At 34.3% G+C, this 9,775-nt stretch overlaps 1 non-coding gene across 1 annotated transcript; it reads right to left on the bottom strand.

Annotated features, from left to right (window-relative positions):
• Nucleotides 1-2,302: 2,302 nt before the first annotated feature.
• On the bottom strand, nt 2,303-2,376 carry Trnav-uac (transfer RNA valine (anticodon UAC)). Its single transcript has one exon. It is a non-coding gene; the product is annotated as a tRNA-Val (tRNA).
• Between the last annotated feature and the right edge of the window lie 7,399 nt (nt 2,377-9,775).

Raw genomic sequence — 9,775 nt, 5'->3', positions numbered from 1 at the left:
CATTGGAAAGATTCACATTGTGAAAACGGCAATGCTGTCCAAAGCAACTTACAAGTTCAGTACAATATCCATACAATTCCAACAATTTTTAAATAATATAGAGAAAGCAATCTAAAAATTCATATGGAGTACTAAAAGACCCACCTAATAGCAAAATAATCTTTAGCAGGAAGGACAGTTTTGTAGGAATATCAATTCCTAACTTCAGAATCTCCATAGTAATAAAAATAGCTTGATACTGGTACAAGAATAGGCCCATGGACCAATGGAACATAATGGAAAACCCAGAAAAAAATCCACAAACCTAAAGCCACCTAATATTTGATAATGGAGCCAAAAACACAGGATAGACAGAAAAAAAACATATTCCCTTCAAAAACTAGTGCTGGAAGAATTTGGTTGTACACATGCAGAAAACTGAAGCTAGATCCTCATATATCACCCTGCAAATAGAGTCAATTCTAAATGGATCTGAGACCTCAATGTAAGTCCAGTCACCATGAAAGCATTAAAGGAAGGAGTAGGGGAAACACTAGTGATCCTAGGTATGGATTTTAAAAAATCAAAGAAAGACTGGATAAACAAGATTGCACCAAAGTGAAGCATTTCTCATGGCAAAATACATAGTAAGATAAATAGCTAACAAAATGGGAAAAGTCACTAGCTATGTATCAGAGAAGGGCCTCATATATAAAATATACTTAGAGATAAAAAAAATTAGAACCCCCAAAAATGAACCCTTAAAGACACAAAAACCCAATTGATTAATGGGCTAAAGTCTTAAAGAGAGACTTCTCTGAAGAACAAGAAAGAATCATGAATAGACCTGTGAGGAAATGTTCAACATCTCTGGCTATAAAAGAAATGCAAATCAAATAATATTGAAATTCAACCTCACCCCAGTTGAAATGATCATTACCAAGAAAATGAAGAATAAGAGATGCTGGAAGGTATGTGGCCAAAAGAAATACATGGTTAGTGGGAATTTAACCTTGTTCAAACACTCTGGAAAGCAGTATGAATAGTCGTCAAAAGACTAAACATAGAGCTTCACTATTCCCCAGTCCCACCCCTGGGCATTTACCCAACTGTCCACAAACCAGGCCACATTAAAGCTACCAGGACAACTATGTTTATTGCCGCATTGTTTACCATAGCCAGGACATGGAATCAACCCAGATGCTCCTCAGTGGATGATTAGATCAAGAAAATGAGATTTATATACATAATGGAGTTCTTTGCTTCCATCAGGAAGAATGATATTGCTAGACTTGAAGAAACCAATACATTAAGTGAAGTAACCAGACCCAAAGGAAAATAGAGTGCCTGTTTTCCCTCATTTGTCATAACTATAGTGTATCTATAAATTTACAACTAAACCAAAAGGATGGTATGAGACAAAAATTATCCTTGTACTTGATAAATTTTTCAGGACTCTAAAAATTCACAGAGTGAGACAAAAGAAGGAAATTCTTAGGTAAGGATCACAAAGGCTCAATAGCTATGTGCATGTGATCATATAAAAATGATATTTATCAAAATAAACTCCAAGAAATGGAAACAAGAGATTTTATGTTATTTTGTCTCATGGTTTTTTTGTTATTGTTATTGTTTTTCTTTATTTCTGTGCCCTTTGTTTTGTATGTAAGTTATCTGTTTGTGGAAGGGTAAAGGAGAGCATAAAAATGCTATAAAACGGGTGAATAAATGCATTAGTGATACTCACTAGAGACTATGTTGAAAATGAACAACATACCTTGTTGGGGAGGAGTATCAGGAAAGACAGACTGGGGAAAATGAGGGAAGAAGTGACATTCCTCAAAAATAAATTTACTCATTATCTGACTTATGTAACGGTAGCCCTCTGCACAATACCTTTACAATAACAATTAAAAAATGTGTTCAAGTTGGGTTCTAGTCTGGAAGTTCTAGAGAGCAGTGTATTTTTAAGTTCATTCTTACCACTAGTACAAATACTTCTTTCCTGTTGTAGGACTCATGGCACTCTTTTCTTTCACATACATTGACTGAGTGTGACCTGCCCAAATCTGCTAGTGCCTGTCTCCCTCCTTCAGTAACCTATACAAAGATGTCTTCTTTCTTCCCTGTTGGTCTGACTGTCTGTCTTGCCTGTGAGCAGTTGGACAAAGATCTCTACTTTTTTTGGGGGGGGGAGGGAGGGGTCCGGTCGTGGGGCCTGAACTCTGGGCCTGGGCACTATCCCTCAGCTCTTCAGCTCAAGGCTAGTGCTTTACCACTTGAGCCACAGCGCCACTTCCGGCTTTTTTTTTCTTTTCTCTTATGTGGAACTGGGGAATCGAACCCAGGGCCTCCTGCATGTAAGGCAAGCACTCTACCACTGAGCCACCTTCCCACCCCAAAGAGCTCTACTTTTAAATGTAATTTCAATTGGTCCTCCTCAGAGCAGAGAAAGATCCTGGTTGGACAATCCGGGAAAAGCTACTTCTCTTCCCCAAAGGTTCTGAATCCCTCACTTTTGCCTTGAGCCAGTTTTACTTGTGGGCCCTAGGCATCAATTCATGGCATATTTTGCCTAGTAGTGACATGTGCCGACTGACTGGTCTCAGAGATGTGAAATTGAACAAGGCAATTGTCAGAGAAATGAAATGTGTGAGTTCACATGAGCTGCATGGTGCCTCTGAGGTTTGGGGACTAATATGGCTGGAAGGCCGGGCAATGATCTTGAAAACTCTGTAGCTTATATCTGGACAGATGCTTTATAAACCCAAAGGCAATCTACCCCAGGTAGATTGTTATAACCATCCTGTACAGTGGGAGTTGTGCATATCTTCTGCTTCAATGAATTTTTACTTCTTTTTTTTCCTTCAGCTCATTCATCCATCAAACCAAAGACCTGATCCAGGTGTTGCGGTTTTCCATATAAAAGCAAGCCTATTTTCTTATCTAAAGTTAAGCTGTACTATATATCATCATAGTTTCTCATCCACAAAAACTCCTTGAAAAAACCCTGAGATATTATGTAGAGTGATAGTTTAGAAATGTGTTTATATCTAGACCCAGACCCTGAAGATTGTTCTTATATCTTGGCTCTTCTGATTTTTAATTTTATGATCAAGCTTTAGAAATTGTCATAGTAGTCTTGTGAGGAATTTATCTTCAGAGTAATTTGCATGCAACATATTAGCACTTATTAAAACAAAAGATTCTTTAAAATATAAGAAAAGTTTGGCAAGAAAACATATTTCAGACTGGGCATGCACTTTTACAAAAGGCATATAATGGGTTAAAATATCTTTATTTCTCAGCTTGTTTCAGTTCTAATGGCCCTCTTATCTTGTCAGTACTGAGCACTGAGGACCTAGAATAGAAGAAATTCATTTTTTGGTACAATTTAGTACCTAAATATTACCAATATTATCATTTCATCTATGTTATTAATTATCCATTGCACTAATGGAGAAAACGGCTATGCAATCATTGGAAAAGTATGTCCACATGCAAAAGTCAAGAAATGGAAGAATATTTCCAACAGCAAGACTCAATTTAATTTGTCCACTGAATTGATAGAATCACTCTTAAATATACTGTGACTGTATTTATCGACACAAACTCACCCAACTACAAAAGCCAAATTCAACAATTCTGCAAACCCTGTACTTTGAACCATATGAAAATATGGTTCCATAAAACCTCAACAGCAATCATTATATAGCTTTCCTCTCTTCTTTCCAGAATCATCCCTTAATAACTTTTTAAACTGACTTATGCCCTTAACCAATATTTCTGTGGCATCTTAAACTATCTCTAAAGAAAATTATCTCTACTCTCTCCTGACTGAATGTCTACTCTATCTCATTCTCTGTATTTTATAATTGTTACCATGGTTATTCCTTGAGGGTTTTTACAGATGTTTCATAAAATTCCATTTCCAAAATATGCTCCCTTATAGACCTTAAATTGATTAGCTGATCAACTGTCCTAGGAGCTGAGAAATTTTTGCTTATTGAAAATAAAACTTCCTGCTGTCTCCTAAAATCTGTGAATCTAAGCATATAAAATATGAAAAAAATTACTAGTAGACCTTCTACTGATAAAATCTGGGTACCTGTTAAGGGGCTTTCCGTGTGTCTACCATCAGTTCATATTTCTCAGGATGTTTATTCAGTATCAGATTAGATTTGATCCAAGGTATTTTAGTCAAATACGTTGCTCTATCCTAGTAGATAATTCTCTTTCTTCTGCCAACAGTGTTTAGTTCTATTTCTCTTACAAAAGTAAGAAGTGAAAGATATGCACAGAATGAAAATGTAGAGAAACAATAATGACATAAGCATATCAAATCATGCTCTGCATTGTTGTGAAATGATGAACTGTTAAGCAGTTTCTCTTCATAGATTGTAGGACTGTAAATGTGCAGCATAAAAAATGAGAACCTATCCATTCATTCATTTAAATTGGATTATAGCAGTTATATGTTCTATACTGTTGATTATCCCTAGAATTCTGATTAAAGCAAATGTAAGGCATCCAAAAGATATACAGTATTATCAAAAACGTCTTGTGTAAGCACGGGAATTCTTGCTTATATTTCTCAAACCATCATTCACAGAGTTCCTACAGAAAGCTTAGATTTGAACTTAGGTTTGATGCAAATTTTTTGATCTCATTACATTTATACTGAATCAGAGTTGGGTTGGACTAGCCTATCTTCTGGCGACAATATTGGTAAATTTCAGCAGCCTTGTAATAATATAAAATACTCAGACATATTTTTTGTCTGATTCCACCTCAATAATTTGGTATTCTGTTACAGAAAAATATCAAATGCTAATTTCAGTGATTAAAATTAATCTAAAATTCTAGAAATATTGCTTTATTTGGAATGCTTACCTTTGTCTTATTATTATGTCATACAAGTTAAGCTTATCATATGGGTACTGTGAAAGGGATCTGAAAACAGGAGAACCTGGCATTTTTGATCATAGCATAGAGCTTTGTGGTGTCACCGAAGTTGACGATGCCTTAAAATAAATGATTCATCATATTCAGGGCTGAAAGTCATCAGTTATCAATATCACCCTCCGACTTAAAAAAAGGTTTTTTTAAACCAATACATATATTCATATTCAAATTCTCCAATTAACGATGAGCTGATCTAAGGAGAGGAGACAACTAGCCTATCAGGATAGAATTTTACTGAATGATTCAGAAAGACAGAAATGGAGAGCATCATTATAGGTTAGTGGGAACAGAAGTATAAAATATATACACAGAACAAACTATGAAACCTGAGCAAGTTACATAAATCATGCGGATATAACAAGCTTCAAACAAGGGAAAGTCAGGCCCTTGTCTTGTCTCTAAAGACTTTCTCTGCCTTTTGGTTAAACCCCTCTCTTCTTACACAAAGTTGGTATCAGACTTCCCTCTAACATTAATCTCCAATAGTTAGGTGGCAGAGGTGAATTCAGTGAAGGCATTAATCCTCTTCCTGGGGAATTGGTGCGCAAGCTACAATGCCTATGCAGCAAAGCTGAGTGAAACAGACATAAGAAAGATAAATAATCACTGGAAACATTGTTCTCCAACAAACACATATTCATCAATTTGCCTCACTCACAGGGGGCCAATGGAGGAACTGGAAAACACACACACACACATATACACACATACACACACATGAACAAAGAAAACACAATGTTCACAATTTCACTGTTTGTTGAGACATAGTAATTATAGAGCTATCAGGCTGAATTACAAAGCACACAGAGTCAATTGTCATAAGTATTTACAAAGCCAAGTAGAGAAGCAATTTGACTACTATCCTTCCATTCAACACAGCCCAGCTTAGAGTTCTTCTGCTTCTTGTTTGTAAAAGTCAGACAATGCACTCTGTAATTGCATCACTTGTTCACTCAGCCCTTAAATATTTAACACAGAGAATTAATTTCTCTATGAGATCTTTCTTCTTTTGTTATCCAGGAGAGGCTGGTTACTTACCCAATTCCTATTTTCTCGGCCTTCCTTTTGTGCATTATTGCTTTTTGTTTTACATTTTCACACTCCAGTTTTTTTTCTTTCTCTTTACATACTAACCTACTACATGCAGAGGTCAATTGAATATTGGATAATTGTTTATGCTAACATGTTTTTCAAACTTTATATTACAGGGACTTTTGAAGTATTATGAGCATTCATATGTTGAAAGTGAAGTTAGAAGATTACTTTTTAAATTAATTCTAATCCATGCTTAAATTAAGTACAAATTGATAGAATGTAATTACAGAGGTATATTATACAAAGGATGCCAGATTGTTCAAGTTGCCCTTAGTCTGGCATCTAATAAAAAAAACTGAAAGAAGTTAGGAAGGGTAAAATGCAATATTACTTTCAGAAATTTTATTCATATCAACAAAATCAGAACAGTAATCATCTGGCTATGATAACAGTTTACAAAAGTCTCTACAAAAGTTATTCAACTCTTCAATACCCTGGAACTTTCTGCATTCTTGAACAGTGCAGTCCTGTTCCCAGTTGGATATGCTGGAAAGAAATTAAGAGATCCTCCGTAGGTTTCACAAGGAAATGTGGTAATGGGTATGGATATCTATTTCCTTGTACAATTTACTTATTAAATTATCTGAGAAAGAAATCAAGAAAACAGTTCCATTCACAATTGCTCTGGAATAATTAAATACCTAAGAGGAGAAACAAAGTAGGAGAAACACCTCGACATGGAACACTGTAAAACCCTGAAGAAATAAATTGAAGATGACACTAGATAATGGAAAGAACCCCCATAGTCATGAGTCAGCTGAATCTTTTGAAAACACAAAAGGGCCCCAAATGCCAAAGAAATCCTCACCAAAATGTATCATGTTGTATATATCAAAATACAGTACCGAACTCCCATTTATACAACAGAGTCATGGCAACAAAAAGAGCCAAAGCACTGGCATAAAGACAGACAAGTAGATCAATGGAATAGAAGAAAAATCCAGAAATATGTTCCATAGAAACTGACATCAGAATTTTAACAAAGATGCCAAAAACTTAGTTGGAGAGAAGACGGTTTTTTTCTTTGAGAAAATGTTTATCTACATCGAGAAGACTAAACTAGACACCAGTCTTTTCATTCTGTACAAAATCAATCCCAAATGGATCAAAGATCCATTTATAACTAATATATGAAAATAAAACCCTTGAAGATACATGTATGAAAATATTTTCTGAGGAGAATTTCAACTTCTCAGAAAAGGAGACCAATAATTGAAAAGTAGTATTGCATCAAATTAATAACTTTGGCTCAGCAAAATAAATAATTGCTAAAATCCAAATAAAATGTAGGGAATAGGAGAATAATTTTGCCAGTTCATCAGATAAAGGATTATCACATAGAATATATAAAGAGCACATATCTGAACATCAAAAAATACTTTAACAAATAAATGAACAGTTTTCAAATGTGGTACAAATAGCCTATAATTTTTCTCTCAAATATTTATCTTAGTTTAGTATAAAAGTAACCAAACCCAAAGAAACATAGGCTTCATGTTTTCCCTCATTTATAATTATTAGAATGTGCCTATAAATAGACACGTAAACCCAATAGACAAATAATTACACTTGGACATGATTCATTATACAACAATCTAAAATTTCACACTCTGAGAACAAAGGAGGATATTCTTAGGAGAGGATCACAAGGTCTCAATAGCTACGTGCATAAGATCATATAAAATGATGCTTATTGAAATGAATTCCAAGAAATGGAAACACGGGGCTTCTTTTACTGTTTGAATTTTTAACATTTTTCTTTGGTTTATTCCTTTTTGTCTGGTTTTTTACTTGTGTACGCTTTGTTTTGTATATAAGTTTATCAGATTTGAGGAAGAAAAGGGGGAGCACAGAAAGGGTTGGACAAAGTATGAACCAATTCAGCAGTGATACTCAGGAGACATTAAGTTTGAAATAAAATATGCAACCTGTGGGGGAGTGGGGAAGAGAGGGGAAAAACTGGGAGAAAATGAGGGAGGAGGTGACACTGTTCAAAAGGAAATGAACCCAATACCTGACTCAGGTAACTGTAACCCCTCTGTATTTCACCTTTTCAATAATATTTTAAAAAACAGAAAAAAAGTAATAGAGATGAGGGAAAATAATGGAAGGAATGATACTGGTCAAGATGCATTTTACTTATAAACTGATGTGTTGAATTGATATCATTTTTTAAAACTACTTATAGACTTTTAGAAGTCGATTTCTCATAATATAATTTCATCTGTTCATAATGTAAGATTTTCGTTTTTCTTTAGAGTTTGATAAAAGTTTACCAGTAAAAAAATCTGTGAAAATACTTTTATAAATTCATATATTTATTTGCCTGTTATAAAAGAGACAGAGTACTCATAATCAATGTTGTTTCTGGAACCAATTTTCCTAGTTTATTTTGTTTTGAATTTTGCTTTGGTTAAGACTTTGTTCATTGGTTTGATTGATCGATTGTTGCTGGGGATAAAAATATTGACCTGAGATATGCTGTGCCAGTAAGCTATATGCCCAGTATCCATACATTTCATCTAGTTTCTTTGCTCATGAATTTACTGATTTAAAAATAAAAATTGCATTGCATGTATCCTTCCTCCCTGATCTTGTCTGTGTATGAACTCTAAGTTTATTTTTGATTAGTTTTCTCACATATCTGCCCATTGTGTTCCTCTTTTTAAAGAATGAAGTCTTACAATTTCTATTCTTATCTCTATTTATATTTTTCATTTTCTACTCTGTGATTCCAATTTTCTGTTATTGATAACAGGTTTTAAATATAAGTCACATTTATTCATTTAATTGACTTTAAGAAGTTTTGGTAAACTTTATCTTGTATATAAACATCTGATTTGGGGAAGGGAGAGGGATGACAGAAACTGTGGGACAAAGGGTGAAACAATGCAACCGTGATACTCGCTAGACACTATGCTGGAAATAAACTAAAACTTGGTGGGGAGTAAAATTAAGGAGTGGGAGAGCAGAGAAAATGAGGGAGGGGTAACACTGAAAAGAAATGTACTCACTATTTATTTAACTCTAACCCCTCTGTGTGCATTATCTTTACAATAAAAAAGAAGGTTTGGGTATGTCTTCCTTTCTTTGTTATTCATCTTCATACTTCCTCTTCAACTTAACATGTCTACAGTCTACAACCGTCTTTATTCATAATTACCATGATTGCTTTGGGGAGACACTAACAGTTTTTGTCATTCAGGGTTTCTGTAAGCAGATCTTAAAACATCAGAGTCATTTTATAACTTGATCAGGGTGTCAGGAATAGACCCTATACTTTGGTACTGGTTTAAGATGAAGAGGTTACATTCTACCTTGGAAGAAGACATTTTTGTTCAAATCATTATATAGGACATTCTTTCTGACTTAAATTGTGGAACCTAATTGGGCTTTCTGCCAGCAAGACCATGCCTCTCTCAGTAAAACGTTTTTGTAAAATCCTGAATCTTGGCCTCTCATATTTCAGTCTTATTGTACTTTGGAATTATGTCTTGTTCTTGTGCAATGTTAAAATTTTGCCAATTCTTTTTGATGAGGATACTTTCATTAAGCAACATAGTCTTTTATTTTCATCTACTAAATTATATAAATGTTAATATCTTTGTTTCCATGCTTAAAGGAAACATTTAATTTCTTTCCTTTTATTAGCATAAATGTATTGTTCATTATATTTCATTATATTTATGTACATGCATATCATATTTTAAAATCAAATGTATTGTATGTATGTTAT

The sequence above is a fragment of the Dipodomys merriami genome, unplaced genomic scaffold (assembly GCF_024711535.1).
Source record: "Dipodomys merriami isolate MVZ:Mamm:240054 unplaced genomic scaffold, mDipMer1.0.p SCAF_9, whole genome shotgun sequence".
Lineage (NCBI taxonomy): Eukaryota > Metazoa > Chordata > Mammalia > Rodentia > Heteromyidae > Dipodomys > Dipodomys merriami.
The sequence above is the reverse complement of the archived record's forward strand: the minus strand, read 5'-3'. Positions and strand labels throughout refer to the sequence as shown.